Source organism: Sander lucioperca, chromosome 3, assembly GCF_008315115.2.
Source record: "Sander lucioperca isolate FBNREF2018 chromosome 3, SLUC_FBN_1.2, whole genome shotgun sequence".
NCBI classification, from domain to species: Eukaryota; Metazoa; Chordata; class Actinopteri; order Perciformes; family Percidae; genus Sander; species Sander lucioperca.
The window spans coordinates 27,279,775-27,298,718 of record NC_050175.1 but is presented as its reverse complement, the minus strand read 5'-3'; the positions used below and the strand labels follow the sequence as shown (position 1 = coordinate 27,298,718).

The window sequence follows — 18,944 nt, the reverse complement described above, 5'->3', positions numbered from 1 at the left end:
AAGAAACTGTAAACCAGTTGGGAAGAGCCCATATTTACTTGCTTGTAGGGATGTAACGATGCATCATGAATCATTTAAAAATCAATTTAAATGTGTTAAGATTACATCCGGTTGAGATATCTATCCATCCATCCATCCATCGCGTGTGCGATGCAACAGCCTAGGGCTGGACTCTTAGGCCGGTTACACACTGGATGCGTCGTGCGAGCGTGTCAGCTGCGTTGCGTGTCCGTTTGTATATGTCGGCTCCCAGGTAACAGGTTAGAGCTTACACACTGCCTGCGTGAATGCTAGAAATAGGACCGATGCCTATTTTTCACGCCACAGAAAAGTGTGTTGGAAGCGTTTCCAGGCAACATAGAATAGGAAAATATGTTTATATGTCATTTTGACACAAATACATATTAATAAATGACATGTTGATGTTTGAAAGTCTCTAGGTTTTGATATTCATGCAGACATAAATGTAATTTAAAAATAAATCGTTTTTCTAATATTGCACCTGTCAATACAGAACGAAATATTCTGAAGCCTATTTTGCCGTCAGTACTGCCGCCGTTGTCTTTGCTGTAATCAGATCAGTATATATTTATGTTTAACATGGTATTTCATTTTATCAATGGGAAACATCCATGTGTACAGACAAGGTTAGCAGCAGCAGTAGAGTTTAGATTCTCGGCCCAAGCCCGAGCCCGACCCGGGGTCCAGTCGGGCTCGGGCCGTTATTTTCTGCCACATCCTCGGGCCGGGCCGGGCCGGGCCGGGCCGCGCCTGTGCCGGACCCTTGATCAAGCAATTATTTAATTTTTTTTTTTTATCCATTACCTTATTATCCTATTTGGGTGGGGAGATAGCTATGCCATAATCAGAAATATTATAAATATATATATACATAGGCTATATAAAAGTAACAAATGTGGACAAAACTTCATGCGCGGAGTCTCCTCCTCTCACACGCATCACACCGGGAGCTGGAAGATGTAAAGAAAAAAAGAAAAACAGGAGAATTAACTTTGAGCAAGTGTGGAGGAAAGTCGGAGGTATGGAAGCAGTTTAAACAAGTCGTGGGCAGTGACAACAATATGTTGTTCATCATTGTTTCTTTTTTTGTTTTACGTTTCTTCATTCAGATCCATCTGTGATCCGTTCCGTTCAGAACTAACAGCAGTTTACAGCTTCGTCCTTGTTGTATTATTCTAAACAGATTTCTGGAGTTCTAACAACTCTGAATTGTAGTTGAGAACGTCAGTTATAACGGCCCACGTGTTAAAACATTGTCGGGTTTAAATCGGGCTCGGGCTCATAATTACAGTTAATGTTTCGGGCCGGGCCGGGCTCGGACAGATTCGGGCTTGATTTTTTGGGCCGATCTAAGCTCTAAGCAGCAGTGCCGCGTCAGACACGTTTCTGGTGTGCAAAGACATAGAAAAATCCATGCAGCTGACACGCAACATAAACGCCACACTCACACAACGCAGCCAGTGTTTAACCGCCCTTAATATTAGTTAACATACAGCAGGTAACCTTAGCTTGCTTAAACACGGTTAAATGCTGACAGCTAAATGGTCTTTTCTGTGGCTGTATTTCACTGGAAAGGATTCCAACACCGGGACGTATAAAAGTCTGCTGCTAAAGAGACAGAGGAGACTTGCTGCGCTTTGAGACACCATAGCCAGAGTTGGATAAGGGACTTAGTGTAGCATTTGGGTCCTGCTCCGTAAGCTTGTGTTGCGTTCAATATTATTATGAAATATCCTTCTGTTTCTTCTTTTTGTCATTAAAAAAGCAAATGAGTGGTTAAAAATTGTTATAAGTTAATTTTAAATAAATCATTTAAATGTAACCATATGGCCTTAGCAATAAACAGGCCTTTCTTTAATCTTTATTTTAATTTTTTTATTTAAGATAAAATAGTATTTCAGTTGCACATTTGGAAAGAGGACACATCTCTTGTTTTGCACAATTTATATAAAAGGTCATTTCATTCCATTAAAAAAATCGTGAGGTATTGTGAACTTTAAATCGTCCATTCATGAGTTGAGTGTATTGTTACATCCCTACTTGGTGTGATAAATTCAGAGGAGAAATTCCTGGTGATAAATTTGAGGTATTTAAGGTGTGTAAAAGGAATTTGCGTTTTTTCAGAACAGACTTGGTATAAATGAATTATAATATTCTTAAGTGTGTTTTATTAGTGTGTATGTAAGTTTGGACTGACCATTTTAATCTATGTGTAGAGCTGAGATGACGTCATAGCTTCAAGCACACATAAAACATTTTACCTATTACATCCCACAGAACACAGACCTCGAGGCCAATGTTTCCATGGAGCAAACTGTGATGGGGGTGTATGTCCTACTGAAGGAGGGTGCGGAGCCTGAAGATAACCCAGAGGACATCGGTGTCCTGATGGAAGGTGTGGAGGTCCTCAGTGAGCTAGGAAACATTGGGGACTCCTGTGCTTTGTTATCTGGACTAATATCCTGTCTGAACCTGAGTTACCCATAGGCTTGGGTATCGAGTATCGAGTATTGATTGGAACCGGGACTAGCTTTGCGATTTTCCCGGAATCGTTCAAAAGTTTAAATTTCGATTCCTAGTTTCGATTCACAGTCCGCCGACCGGAAGAAGAAACCGCTGAACACCAACGAAGAAGCCATCCATCTTCTTCCGCTTATCCGGTAACGGGTCACGGGGGTAGCAGCTCCAGCAGGGGACCCCAAACTTCCCTTTCCCGAGCCACATTAACCAGCTCCGACTGGGGGATCCCGAGGCGTTCCCAGGCCAGGTTGGAGATATAATCCCTCCACCTAGTCCTGGGTCTTCCCCGAGGCCTCCTCCCAGCTGGACGTCCCTCCACCTAGTCCTGGGTCTTCCCCGAGGCCTCCTCCCAGCTGGACGTCCCTCCACCTAGTCCTGGGTCTTCCCCGAGGCCTCCTCCCAGCTGGACGTGCCTGGAACACCTCCCTAGGGAGGCGCCCAGGGGGCATCCTTACCAGATGCCCGAACCACCTCAACTGGCTCCTTTTGACGCGAAGGAGCAGCGGCTCTACTCCGAGCTCCTCACGGATGACTGAGCTTCTCACCCTATCTCTAAGGGAGACGCCAGCCACCCTCCTGAGGAAACCCATTTCGGCCGCTTGTACCCTGGATCTCGTTCTTTCGGTCCAACGAAGAAACGTCCACCGGAAGTGTTGGCATAACCAAGCGAGTCGAACATGGATAGCGTGCGTCGGCGGTCCAAAGTGTGGCTTCACTTTTCTAAACAGAACGAAATCTCGGCAAAATGCAACATTTGCGACAAGATTGTTTCGTGCATAGGAGGGTGCACGTCGAACATGATAAAGCACCTCCGAGTTCATGGAGTAGAAATAAATGTGTGCCCCGTCTTTGACGCGTTGGGCCGACCGTCCTCCGCTGCCTCTTCCTCTGGCTCTGGCTCCGACCCCAGCCTGGCACCGCAGTGACTGCACTGCAGTCCGAATCCGGTAAGTAAAACAATACATATACAATAAATAATGTCTTGCACCAACATTGAGGCAGCTAACGAATTAGCCCACCTATTTTTTCATAGACAATTTACGACCTGAGATTGCGAACGTTAGCCAGGCTGGTGACTCCACGACTCTGTGTTGTGTGTTTTCTCCACAGCAGGAGATACTATCTGTCCAGAACGCTCACCCATCCTGCCTGAGAAGGCAGATATGGTCATTTTCCTAAACAAGAACTGTTTCTGATTTTATACTGTACCTGCTGCTAATCTGGACTGGGTTTTACAAGTTGTTTCTTATTGTTTATTTGCTATTCTGCACCAGGTTAGCCCATCAGTGGGAGCACGGTAACATGTTTAAGTACCTGCAGCATCATACACTCATGTGTAAATGTGTTTTCATGAGGTTTTCAAAAATAGAGCTCTCTTGAGGAAAGTGTACCCCTGTGAAAATATATTCATAATTTATAATATTTATATTCAAGTTCATAGATTTGATATTTATATTGTAGTTGAAAACAGCCCTGTGAGAAATTCATAGTAAAGTTCATAAAAAGTTCATAGAATTAAAATTGATGGAGAAGGTCAGACTATTTCCTTCAGAAAGACCATTGGTTAGCTAGCTCATTTAAAATATCCTAAACTTTTTTGACCCTGCCTCTTAAAAGAATCGGAATCGAGAATCGTTGAAATTAAAAGGATACCCAACCCTAGTTACCCAGCAGACCTGAAATGCACTTTTGAAGTGATGCAGAAGATTCTCATGAATCTGGATGGGCAGACAATTCCTAAAAAACAAGCTCATGGAGTCAATTTGCTCAAAGTAGAAGTCTACTATGCAGATTGTTTTTTTTGTTTTTTGCCTCCTAGTTTTCACAAGGACTTTTAGTTTACAAGTTAAAAAATCTTTTAACGGGTCTGAGATATTTCTACTTATGCGAAAAATGTGTTTGTACTTTTCCAGAAGAAGCTGTTAAGTTTAGAGATGTTGCCGATTCCGATACCCAAACTTGTGTATTGGCCAATACCAAGTACCGATCCCATACCAGTGTGTGTTACATGTTATTATGTTTTAACAGCTGTACTATCCCTGTACTGGATGTGATAGTATTGCTCTCATTGTTGTATGTGACTCAGGATAAACTTTTTGTAATCATACACAAACAATGAATGCCATAGAACTTTTGTATCTAGTTTGACAGTGAGTGTAACAGAAGAAGAACATTTAAACTACTTTAAAGCAGATTTTCTTTCTTGGCTAAATTACGTATTGGATCGGTGCATAAACTCCAGTACTTGCTGATACCAGCATTTTAGGCACTATTCCGATACTGATATCAGAACATCTTATTATGTTATCTGGTAAATTGTTCAGTAGCTAATTGCTACAATTGGTTACGTGTGTAATGCAGGCAAAATGTTTTATGAAGCCCGATGTTGCATAAATAAAAATGTAAAATGGATTTGCATGTTGTCATTTGGTATGCATGTTTGGTCATATACATTCTTGTCCTAGGAATGAAAACAACAGTAATTAAACCAGCAAGATTGACATCAGTTCATTCAACAACACTGACATTACTATAACTGACAAAACCTCTATGAGTTGATATGTTAAGGTGGAATTATGTTCTACTGAAGTATTTGACCAATGTAGAATAAACTCAAATTGATTTAACTAAATTAACTAAGAACAAACATAGATACTCAACAAGATGTAAATGAGTTGAATGCAAATACTAATATTATGTTTAACCAACACATGTATGCTGTGTTCAAATAAGATGATGAAGGTTAGTTGACTTAACTTGGTTTGTTTAGATGGAATATAGGTGGCATGATAAAATCATGTTCATCCAATGAATTATTTTTTTGAGTGTAATGACCTGAGACTACAGCAGGAGAGGGCAGCAGAGTCTGTGAAGAGAGGAGCACAGAGGGCTACACAGACCTTCCCCTCATCAAAAATCATAATCTCTACCATCCTCCCACGAAGAGACTTCCATCCTGACACCATCCACCGGATAAATGCTGAAATCTCCCGTGGATGTGTCCTCATGCCAAATGTAGGACAGCCCTACCTCTCATTTAATAATGTAATAACTGTAGGTTATTATTGTTATCTCTCTCTCTCTGTCTCTTTGTCTCTCTGTCTCGCTGTCTGTCTCTCTCTCTCTCGCTGTCTGTCTCTCTCTCTCTCTCTCTCTATGTCTCTGTCTCTCTGTCTCTCTCTCTATGTCTCTGTCTCTCTCTCTCTCTCTGTCTCTGTCTCTCTGTCTCTCTCTCTCTGTCTCTCTATGTCTCTGTCTCTATGTCTCTCTCTCTCTTTTTAAAACTGTATTTGTATTTGCCAACAATGAAGCCATTTCCTGTCTCCATGTGGAATATTCAGGGCCTTAACTCTTCATTGTTTGGATGTAAAAGTGAAACCTCTGAATTCAAAGACAACACCAAAGACCCAGACATCATCATCCTCCAAGAGACCTGGTGTAGACCTGGCTCTGTCCCTCACTGTCCCCCAAACTACAGAGAAATCATGCTGTCATCAGTCAAACTCCCTGCTGTTAACAGAGGGAGGGACTCAGGAGGGATTATTATCTGGTACAAAGAAGAAATATCAAAGTACATCAACCCTATAAAATATGAACGCTCACACATTTGGCTTAAAATAAAACAAGACATCACTAACCCTCCAGCAGACATCTTCCTGTGTGCTGTATACATTCCCCCTAGTGACTCCCCAAACTATGATGGAGACATCTTCCCCCTTCTCCATGAGCAGAAAAAAAATCCAAACCTGTAGAATTGGCGATACAGAATGGAGACATATGGGTTGGCCATTTTGAAACACTCTCTGAGCTATTACCAAGGAACCCAGACCCAAATCAAAACCAAATAATAACCAAACTGAATGAACTAGAATCGGCTGTAAAAGACAACCAGAATCCTCTCGACTCCCCCATTAATGAACAGGAACTAAGAGACAAACTCCAGGCACTAAAACCCCAAAAAGCCAGCGGGCTCGATGACATCATGAACGAGATGCTGAAACACACCAGCCCACAATTCCCATTGGCCGTTCAGAATCTCTTTAATTTGAGTCTGAGTGTAGGTTACTTCCCTGACATCTGGAATCATGGTCTCATCACAACAATATACACATCTGGAGATAAATCTGACCCAAATAATTACCGAGGCATCTGTGTGAACAGTAATCTGGGGAAGCTCCTTTGTAGCATCATCAACTCCAGACTCATAAACTTCCTTACCAAACACAATGTCTTGAGTAAAAGTCAAATTGGATTTGTACCAAAACACCGAACTTCAGATCATATTTACACCCTACACACCCTGATAGACAAACATGTTCACCAAAACAATAACAAACTCTTTGCATGTTTCATAGATTTCAAAAAGGCATTCGACTCTATTTGGCACAGTGGTCTATTACAAAGTTATTGAATCTGGTGTAGGGGGTAAAACATATGACATCATTAAATCAATGTACAGTAACAGTAAGTTCAGTATTAAAATTAACAACAAAAGAACAACATTCTTCTGTCAGAAGGTGGAGAGAGACAGGGCTGCTGTTTGAGTCCCACTCTATTCAACATCTATATTAACCAGCTGGCCACCATCCTAGAGACATCAGCAGGACCTGGTCTCACTCTACACGACTCTGAGATCAAGTTCCTGCTCTATGCAGATGACCTGGTTCTGTTGTCCCCTACAGAACAGGGCTTACAGCAGAACCTGGACCTGCTGGAGCAGTACTGCCAGACCTGGGCCCTGGCAGTAAACACTCAAAAGACAAAGACAATGACTTTTCAAAAAAGATCCAGATCTCAAGGAAACACATACAGCTTCACATTAGGAAAACATAAATTAGACCACTGTACACATTACAATTATTTAGGACTGAAAATAAGTTCCACTGGAAGTTTTAACCCAGCGATAATGGAGCTGAGAGAGAAAGCACGCAGGGCATTTTATGCAATAAAAAGTCAAATCTACATTAAAATCCCAATTAGAATCTGGCTCAAACTATTATAATCTGTAATAGAACTCCTCTATGGTAGTGAGGTGTGGGGTCCTATTTCCTACCAGAATTCGGCCCATTTGGACAAAAACCCAGTTGAAATCCTGCATCTAGAGTTCTGTAAAAGCATCTTACAGGTGCACAGAAAAACCACCAACAACGCCTGCAGAGCTGAATTAGGCCAATTCCCATTAATCATCAAAATTCAAAAACGTGCAATCAAATATTGGCTACATCTAAAAAACAGTGACCCCCCCCCCACTCCTATCAGCAGAAAGCCCTGCAATACCAACAAACCAGAGAGACAGAGACAGAGACAGAGAGAGAGAGAGAGAGAGAGAGAGAGAGAGAGAGAGAGAGAGATTGTTGATTTTTAAAGGAACTTTATTTTATTAATGTTCCATCTCGTTATTTACAAAATAATCTCTTTTCAACAGACCAATAAATCCATCCAGACATAAACACTCAACTACATGACATCACCTCCTGAGAGAAAAGGAGCTGGTCTCCTTCAACAGAGCTCAACACATCACCATGGGCCCAGATCACATCCTTCATCTCTTTAGAAGAATTAAAATCAATCCTGATTCTGGCTTTCACCATCCCAGTGAACAGCAGATTAACATCAATATCCACAGAGTCATCCTCCTTCCTCTTCCTGCTCACATACACGGCCATCTTTGATTGGCCCAGGATGAAATTTAACAACTGACATTTATATTTTGCAATTTTACTCTACCTGAACCCCAGGATGAACATGTGTTTGGAGAAGACCTCCCCTACCTTACTGAACAGTTTCTCCAACAACAAGAACAACGGAGGCAGACGCACACACTCACAATAACAATGAAACACAGTTTCTGTCTCATCACAGTCAGGACATTTGTCACTAACACCAGGACTAATGACAGACAGAAAGGCGTTGACTGCCACTATCCCGTGTAATACTCTCCACTGGAGGTCAGCTACTCTTTTAGTCAATGGCGGTTTGTATAAACTCCTCCACGCAGGTTGGACATCAGCCTCCAAACCCAGATGTCCTCGCCACGGTGTGTCCACCCGTTCATGGAGCTTACTCTTGTTTAAACACAGCACCATCATTTTATAAAAACCCTTCCCTTTCACCTCTTTCATTTCTAAAGTGCAGTGCTGTGCATCCAAAAAACCACCAACATAATTATCAAGACTGGGACGGACACATAAATCAGGGAAAGAATCGTCAGATCGAGGTGTAATCAGACCAACATGATATTCCTCCAACATGATGGATTCATGTCGGGACAGTTTGTTCTTCCAGTGGTCCAACAGTTTGGTGATGATCCTGACTGATCTCACCCCCAGAACAGCTGCCAAAGCAGCAGCATTGTTTAGTTTTGGTCCTGTGATGTCCACCACCGTCCCCAGCGTGAGCACCCGTGCTCTGCAGAACATGTCTGAGATGGCAGAACCAGCCCAGCAGGGGTAATCCAACCGTTCCCCGTACACCACCGGTTCCTGCAGCAGCCAGTGTAAGGAGTCACCTTGCAGCCGTCTCTCCTTAACCAACAGCTTCCACACGGTGAACACGCCTCGATAGAAAGGAGGCAAAGCCTGGACACTCAGCTTCCTCACATCCATCAGGAACAGAGAATCTGTCAATCCAGAACCCTTAAAACTGTTCAGCACCCAGTGGGCCAGAGGTCTCCAGACCAGGTCCTTAGGGCCATAGAGCAGTCTCTGGAGGAACTGCAGCCGGAAAGCAGCGCCCCTGCTGGCCAAATGAACAAGTCCTTGTCCTCCCTCTTCTTTGGGAAGAAACAGAACAGACTGGGGAATCCAGTGCAGCTTATCCCAAAAAAAAATAACTAAAACAGATTGAATCTTTGCATGTAAATTATTAGGGGGACCCACACAAGACAGTTTATGCCACAGAGAAGAAGACAGCAGATTGTTAATGACAAGCGTCCTCCCTCTGTAGGACATGCTCGGTAAGAGCCACTTCCATTTCTTTAATCGGCCTTCTATTCTAAAGCGTCGATATCTGTTTGCTTGTTTAAAACAACCATGACATCGTCTGCATAAGCTGATATTTTAACTGCTGAAGCACACCCAGGAAAATACACACCTGAAAGTTCCTTCCTGAGTTTATGGAGCAGAGGCTCAATAGCGAGGGAATAAAGCATCCCCGACAGAGAGCACCCCTGCCGTACCCCTCTCTGCACATTAAAAGGTGCAGCCAAACCACCATTAACCTTCAATATACTCGCAATGTCTCGGTCCAGGACCTGAATCTGAGCTATGAAACCTGGGCTGAAGCCAAAAGCACTGAGCGTCTGCCACAAATACTGATGTTCAACCCGGTCAAAAGCCTTTTCCTGGTCTATGGAAATAAGGCCAGTATCCATACCCAGTGAGCTAGAGACGTCCAAAACATGCTGAACTAGAGTATCACTCATTAACCTGCCGGGCACACAGTAGGTCTGGTCGACACGAACCACTTCACTCATAACTTTCCGAAGCCGAGAAGCGAGAGCTTTGGACAGGATCTTATAGTCCCAACACAGCAGAGAAACAGGTCTCCAGTTCTTTAAATCCTGCAGATCTTCTTTCTTTGGCAGCAGGGTGATGACTGCCCTTCTGCAGCTCAGCAGCAGACGTCCTCTGCTCAAGCTGTCCTGAAACACCTCCAACAGATCTTCACACGCAATTGCAAAGTAATGTAAGTCAGAAAGCATTGATAAACACGCTAAAAAGTGAGTATGCGTCTTGATAACACACCAATAATGGCATATGAATTGGCGTGTCATACATATGTCACTTCATGAAATCAGTCTGGTGTAACTGATGGTGTGTATTGTCCTTAACATGTCTCTCTCGAGGATGAGACCCTGTGTCTCAATGAGATTACCTGTATAAATAGAGGTTAAATAAAAATATAAAGAGAGAGAGAGACAGAGAGAGAGCTGATGGTGAGCATGTACGGAGATGTGAATAACCTGATCTATCTGTGCCATGTAGCCTGAACATTATATCCTGAATATGATCAAAAACAGGATAATCCTCATAACTGGAATATTCATGTCCATGTAAACACATATGACACAAACAACATGCTAGATCCGTGGGTTCGGAGATAGCAGCGTCCATAGCAACCAGCAGTTTATCTACGGCAGTGGCGGGCCATGTATTTTACACCTGGGCCTTCAGTACTATCCTACAGCAGTTAAATCACCTTTGAATAACCTCACCATGACACGAGGACATTACCGTGTGGAATAAGATGATTTAACACAAGGCTCAACACCTAGAGACACCTAATACACTACTGCAGAGACATGAACACACGCTGACTGAAGCCATCACTTTCACGCAGTATGACAGGATGCTGCATCACATATAGTCAAAATGAATGGAATTACCAAAGAAACCAAAACAAACCCACAACAACCGGTCATTATTTACTCATACGGTGACCACAAAGCAATCAAAAACACAAATAACACAATCAGCGATCAGCAGGCATCCCCACAAATTCCAGCCAAGCAGCGGGGGCTTAACACACACGTCACCACGCACACACAAAGGCACAGCGGCCACTGACACCGCTCAAATCTTTAACACCTAAACTCACCATTGTGGGTGAAATAATGGATAAATAAGGAGGAAAATATAACTGAACATAGCAGAGAGAAGAACAGACTATGTGTGCATTTACATTGTTATCATTAGATGAGTGTCTCATAGAAAATAATGTACGCAGAGTGCGAACAAGATTACGGCTGCCGGCGCCACTGCCACACTATCATTTACAGAGACCCAACAATTCCCCCAACAGCAAGCATTTGGTGCAACAGTGGACCTTTCTATGTATAGAAACATCAACATTACATCACTCTCACACACATATATTGTGTTTGCACCGCAGCGACTAGGAAAGTGCGTTTTGAGGGACTTTTTAAACATAGAGTCGGTACTCTCCCAGCACAAGAGGAACATAGAGAAATAATTGGTCCAGACATTAGTGTAGGTCTATGATCGATCACATGAGCCATGCAGCACCAGCAACTGACATTTTAAACCTCTAGCTAACTAGTCTGCCGAAAGAGTAGATTAATGCTTCATCCACACTCTTCTCACAGTGTAGAAAGCACATGACTTTGTGCTAACCTAGGCTAAGCCTGTCCTGGACCTTTCTCTGTCAAGATGACACTGATTTGATCTCGGGAAAGAGGGAAAAAAAGGATATTTCTTAAAACCACGAACAGTTCCTTTAACATAGAGAGATGTGTCGAAAGTACATTGATTATTAACAAAAGGAAGTTATCATTTTAGTTCCTGGAGATGTTCTCCTTTAAAACCTCCTACACAATTATTTCCTTTTTGTTCAGTGTTTGTACCTGAGAGTGTCCAGTTTCCAGAGAGGATCCTTCAGTCCTGCTGACAGTAGCTTCACTCCCGAGTCTCCTGGATGATTGTAGCTCAGGTCCAGCTCTCTCAGATGGGAGGGGTTGGAGCTCAGAGCTGAGACCAGAGAAGAACAGCCTTCCACTGAGATCAGACAGCCTGACAGACTACAAACACACAGAACAACACATGGGAACCCTCTGTCAATACATGGAGCCATGTGTTTGTTTTATGATTGTTTGTTGTCCACGTACATTTTGGTCCAGATTTAGAATACATCTTTAAATCATCTGTGGTATTGAATTATTCAACAACAAAAGCAAATGATTAAAAATCCTCATTGAAAGTAATTCTGATGCTCAAAACTACTGATTAAATGTATCAAATCAACAGACACAAAGCTACTTGTTAGCTTTTTATCAACTAAAGTTATTCAGTTGAATGGGTTAATAAATCCTGACCTGAGAGTCTCCAGTATGCAGTGTGGACTCTTCAGTCCAACAGAGATCAGCTTCCCTCCTGAATCATGCAGGTTGTTGTTACTCAGATCCAGCTCTCTCAGACTAGAGGACTGGGAGCTGAGAACTGAGGACAGATCTTCACAGCTTCTCTCTGACAGGTTACAGCCACTCAGTCTGGAGAGATGAAAGGAAGGAAAAAGTATTTATATTTAACTCCTGTTGAAAAATATTACTGTTTTTTTTATTCAGCCCTGGAAGTTACAATGTTGCCATGGAAATGCTGGAGAAATATAGTATGTGATGCAACAGGTGTTCTCAAATGGCTCTGGGTGTGCAGTCATGCTGATTTGAGTGCGTTCTAAATGTCTAGTTGACCAATCAGATTGTCTGGTTGGATCTACTTTAATTAGGAATAAACAAACGTCCAGTAATCAAAGTCACATGATATTAAAATATAAATTATTTCTGGATCTCAGCCACAGTTCATATTTCATTCTTTATGAAGTGATTCTAAATCAGAATAAAATACTTTGGAAACATTCACATTTTTTAATGTTTTTCAATACTGTGTTTTGAAAGATTATTGTTCTTGATCTGACCTGAGAGTCTCCAGTGTGCAGTGTGGACTCTTCAGTCCAACAGAGATCAGCTTCCCTCCTGAATCATGCAGGTTGTTGTTACTCAGGTCCAGCTCTCTCAGACTAGAGGACTGGGAGATGAGAACTGAAGACAGATCTTCAAAGCTTCTCTCTGACAGGTTACAGCCACTCAGTCTGGGGAGATGAAAGGAAGGAAAAAGTATTTATATTTAACTCCTGTTGAAAAATATTACTGTTTTTTTTATTCAGCCCTGGAATTTACAATGTTGCCATGGAAATGGCGGAGTAATATATTATGTGATGCACCAGGTGTTCTCAAATGGCTCTGGGTGTGCAGTCATGCTGATTTGACTATGTTCTAAATATCTAGTTGACCAATCAGGTTGTCTGGTCGGATCTACTTGTTGTATAATCAGGAATAAACAAACGTCCAGTAATCAAAGTCACATGATATTAAAATATAAGTTATTTCTAGATCTCAGCCACAGTTCATATTTCATTCTTTATGAAGTGATTCTAAATCAGAATAAAATACTTTGGAAACATTCACATTTTTTAATGTTTTTCAATACTGTGTTTTGAAAGATTATTGTTCTTGATCTGACCTGAGAGTCTCCAGTGTGCAGTGTGGACTCTTCAGTCCAACAGAGATCAGCTTCCCTCCTGAATCATGCAGGTTGTTGTTACTCAGGTCCAGCTCTCTCAGACTAGAGGACTGGGAGATGAGAACTGAAGACAGATCTTCAAAGCTTCTCTCTGACAGGTTACAGCCACTCAGTCTGGGGAGATGAAAGGAAGGAAAAAGTATTTATATTTAACTCCTGTTGAAAAATATTACTGTTTTTTTTATTCAGCCCTGGAATTTACAATGTTGCCATGGAAATGGCGGAGTAATATATTATGTGATGCACCAGGTGTTCTCAAATGGCTCTGGGTGTGCAGTCATGCTGATTTGACTATGTTCTAAATATCTAGTTGACCAATCAGGTTGTCTGGTCGGATCTACTTGTTGTATAATCAGGAATAAACAAACGTCCAGTAATCAAAGTCACATGATATTAAAATATAAGTTATTTCTAGATCTCAGCCACAGTTCATATTTCATTCTTTATGAAGTGATTCTAAATCAGAATAAAATACTTTGGAAACATTCACATGTTTTGAATGATTTTCAATACTGTGTTTTGAAAGATTATTGTTCTTGATCTGACCTGAGAGTCTCCAGTGTGCAGTGTGGACTCTTCAGTCCAACAGAGATCAGCTTCCCTCCTGAATCATGCAGGTCGTTGTTACTCAGATCCAGCTCTCTCAGACTAGAGGACTGGGAGCTGAGAACTGAGGACAGAGCTTCACAGCTTCTCTCTGACAGGTTACAGCCACTCAGTCTGGAGAGACAACAGGAAGGAAACAAGTTATTTATTTTTCTCTCCTGTTTAAAGATATCAGAGTATTTATTGATGAATAAATCCCACTAACAGAGCTTTTTTGGAGTCTTTGACCACTGGCAGCAGCCTCAGAAGAGCCTCCTCTGAAGCACCATATTTCTTCAGGTCAAACACGTCCAGATCTTCTTCTGATGACAGTAAGATGAAGACCAGAGCTGACCACTGAGCAGGAGACAGTTTATCTGTGGAGAGACGTCCTGATCTCAGGGCCTGTTGGATCTCCTCCACTAGAGAACGATCATTCAGTTCATTCAGACAGTGGAACAGATTGACGCTTCTCTCTGTAGACAGATTCTCATTGATCTTCTTCTTGATGTACTCCACTGTTTCCTGATTGGTCTCTGAGCTACTTCCTGTCTGTGTCAGCAGACCTCTCAGGACAGTCTTCATCATCCATGAGGTACTTCCTGTCCGTGTCATCAGACCTCGTAGGAGATTCTGATTGGTCTGCAGTGAAAGACCCAGAAGGAAGCGGAGAAACAAGTCCAGGTGTCCATTTGGACTCTGTAAGGCCTTGTCCACAGCACTCTGGTAGAACTGTGTTGATGTTTGTTCTCCTGACAGCACGTTGACTCCAGAGTTGGTGAATGTCAGATGGACATGAAGAGCAGCCAGAAACTCCTGAACACTCAGATGGACGAAGCAGAACACCTTGTCCTGGTACAGTCCTCTCTCCTCTTTAAAGATCTGTGTGAACACTCCTGAGTACACTGAGGCTGCTGTGATATCGATGCTACACTCTGTCAGGTCTGATTCATAGAAGATCAGGTTGCCTTTCTGCAGCTGCTCAAAAGCCAGTTTTCCCAGAGACTCGATCATCTTCCTGCTCTCTGGACTCCAGTGTGGATCTGTCTCAGCTCCTCCATCATACTTGATGTTCTTCACTTTGGACTGAACCACAAGGAAGTGGATATACATCTCAGTCAGGGTCTTGGGCAGCTCTCCTCCCTCTCTGGTCTTCAACACGTCCTCCAGAACCGTAGCAGTGATCCAGCAGAAGACTGGGATGTGGCACATGATGTGGAGGCTTCGTGATGTCTTGATGTGGGAGATGATTCTGTTGGCCTGCTCCTCATCTCTGAATCTCTTCCTGAAGTACTCCTCCTTCTGTGGGTCAGTGAACCCTCTGACCTCTGTCACCATGTCAACACACCCAGGAGGGATCTGATTGGCTGCTGCAGGTCGTGTGGTTATCCAGAGGCGAGCAGAGGGAAGCAGATTCCCCTTGATGAGGTTTGTCAGCAGCACACCCACTGAGGTGGACTCTGTAACATCAGTCAGGATTTTAGTGTTGAGGAAGTCCAGAGGAAGTCGACACTCATCCAGACCGTCAAAGATGAACACAACCGGGAACTCTTCAAACCTGCAGATTCCTGCTTCTTTGGTTTCACTAAAGAAGTAATCAACAAGTTCCACCAAGCTGTACTTTCTCTCTTTCAGCACATTCAGCTCTCTGAAGGTGAATGGAAATGTGAACTGGATGTCCTGGTTGGCTTTGTCTTCAGCCCAGTCCAGAGTGAACTTCTGTGTTAAGACTGTTTTCCCGATGCCAGCCACTCCCTTAGTCATCACTGTTCTGATTGGTTCATCTCTTCCAGGTGGGGTTTTAAAGATGTCTTCTTGTCTGATTGTTGTTTCTGGTCTGTCTGGTTGCCTGGATGCTGTTTCAATCTGTCTGACCTCATGTTCATCATTGACCTCTGCAGTCCCTCCCTTTGTGATGTAGATCTCTGTGAACATCTGATTCAGAAGGGTTTGGTTTCCTGCTTTAGCAATCCCCTCAAACACACACTGGAACTTCTTCTGCTGGTTAGATTTAAGTTTACGCTTACAAACTCCAGAACGACTTCCTGAATGAACACACAACAAAGAAAATTAGTAAGTGATTTAAAAGAAACAGGAACATACTGTGGCCCTTCTCTGGAGACATTAGTTAACGTCCCATTAGTCCAGCAAGTTAAATCTTTAGAGAATTCCTCTTACTGCTCTGCAGACGGTCAGCCAGCTCATCCTGCTTCATTCTCCTCAGGAAGTCCAGTGTGATCTTCAGAAATGCGTCTCTGCTCCTCTGCTCTTCATCCTCACTCTCCCTCTTACTCTCTGAGCATTCTGGGTAATCTGGACTCAGAACCTTCTGGATCTTCTTCAGCTCATTCTTCACAAAAGTGACGATGTTCTCCTCCAGCAGCTGGAACAGAAGATTATACGAATGACACAATCAAACTGAAATCATGGAAGCAAACATCAGATCCATGTTGGACAGACTGACAATCCACTGGTCTGAAAAGTGCAGCATGGAGATGATTGTGAACAGAATAGATGTAAAAGTAGTTGTACATGTACAGACCATAAATATAGAGTCCAGGTGTGTTTGATGCTGCTGGGCAGACTGACCACTGGGAACCTCTGAGCTCTCCTGGTCCACTCTGTGGAGGAATCAGGAAGAATTATCTCACATCATGTCTGTCCACACAGAGACACACACAAGGTAAAGGTCCTGTGACTTAAAGTGTTGATTATATAATTGAATCAAATGGATTTCCCTGACATTGAAGTGTTGGTGGTGCTGCTGACCCCACTGTGAATCAACAGAAAGAACTAAGAAGTAAACGAGGGCTACAACAAGGTTGGCCTAAAGGACCCCTGAAGCAGCAGACTGGTATCATGAGGCCAGGAGGTCTGCAGCTTCTGTGGTCATGGAGCCAAACATTCGTAGGTAGAAGAAGTTTGGGGAGTCAACGGTGAGGAACCTTTGCTTGGCCTCAGAAATATTCTGGCAAACCATTAGACAACTCAGGAGGCTGAGGCAGAGCTTAGATTGTCTGTTTGTAGTCGGGGAGGAGAACGGACGACCTGGACTGAGGATACTCTTGGATGGTAGAGGTGTGATGAGATCTCGTCCCCACGTGAGATTTAACGTGACGAGATTTCTTGTCAAGGCAAAATGTGTCTTGCGATATCAATACACAAGTGCAGACTATTTAGGTCAGGACACTAAGGAACGGCCAATTCAAAAGCCTACCAAATGTCACAATATCAGGTAGGTTAAACCTGGACAACCCATACCCACAGGCTTTTATGGGGGTATTGGGGTTAATGGTTCTCAGCTGAAAAAGTTTGGACTGGGGGTGAGGTCTTGCCCCAAGTGTCAAGTATCTCTCTGGGTTTATCTTTTAATAAGTGACTAGCTCCCAGGTAAACACCCAATCAAATTTAATATTTGACTCACCCTCACAAATGTCTAAACAACCCTGTATATATATATATATATATATATATATATATATATATATATACACACACTCCCTGGGGAATGAAAGGGGCGCTGCTTTAGCTTTATCTATCAACGATAACAGTCTGTGGTTAGGAAAGACTAGTATTGCCACTATTAGTTATAAATCGACCTGTGATTAGGGATAAATTAATCCACAGTCAGCTGATCTCATTCAGTTGTACTATAGTGATACAGTAGTTCACATAATCTCCATGGTTACCACACATTGATCGGCTGGCGTTTAATCGCGGCACGTTGTCCTTCACATGAGGAGTGTAGTAGACCCCATCAGATCCACGCGACTACGCAGGCAAAGTGTTGCTCCCCGTGTGAAAAGCCCTTTAAGGTTAGAGGCGCATGCTTTAAGGTCACCAGTCGTCTACGTAATAGTCTGAAAGGAAATGTGAGTGACTAAAACTTGACTTTCCCTCAGTGTACAGTGACCAGCTCCTCCAGTAGAGCTGGTCAGTGTCAGACTGGTTGTACTGGGCAGCTCCCAATATCAATGTGTTGTACTGTGTGAGTGTGGGGCAGCTGCTGCTGAAAAAGAACATTAGTGCTCAAAGAACTTCAACATAAGTCATTAAAAGTTAAAAACTCACAGATCTCACGATTGAGAATCTGACACAAACACATTTTGTTTTTCTTTACTCAGTTTTAAATCCTCACCTTTGATCAACAGAGTGACGTCCATCTTTGAAGTCTACAGGCCAATCCTTAGACCAGTCACTCTTCATGGACACACAGCTGGGTTCTGGTTCATCCAGCTTCCACCTGATAGAAACACATTTTGTTTCCAGTTAGCAACCTCTTCTTCTTCTTAGTTGACTGGAAGATAATCTGGATCCACGACAATCCACCAGATGTCCCTCACTTTGCAAAGCTCCTTTTGCTTCAGGAAACAACAAACTTCAAACTAGCAAACTGCACGCTGAAAATATCAAGTTCTGAAGAAGATGTGGACGGTGCAACAAGACAGGTCTGCTTGGTTCTTTCAGGGAAGGATTGTAAAGATTTATAAAGAATATGTTAGATAATTTCCTCTCTAACTGGGAGGTTTTGGGACTGATAGGTGGGATTGCTGTGGACCAAGTACACACGGAGATACACTGGTAAGAGATAATGAGGTTTAACCAGGTATTCAGTGTGACGGCCCTGAGCTTGTTGTCGTGCATGCATGCTGTGGTCTGTCTTGTGAACTTGCAGGCTGAGGTGAGGCTAATTTGAAAAAGAACTTTAGTGCTCAAATAACT

The 18,944-nt window shown here is 42.8% G+C and overlaps 1 pseudogene; it reads right to left on the bottom strand.

Annotated features, from left to right (window-relative positions):
* Positions 1-12,358: 12,358 nt before the first annotated feature.
* Positions 12,359-16,608, bottom strand: LOC118494662 (annotated as a pseudogene).
* Between the last annotated feature and the right edge of the window lie 2,336 nt (positions 16,609-18,944).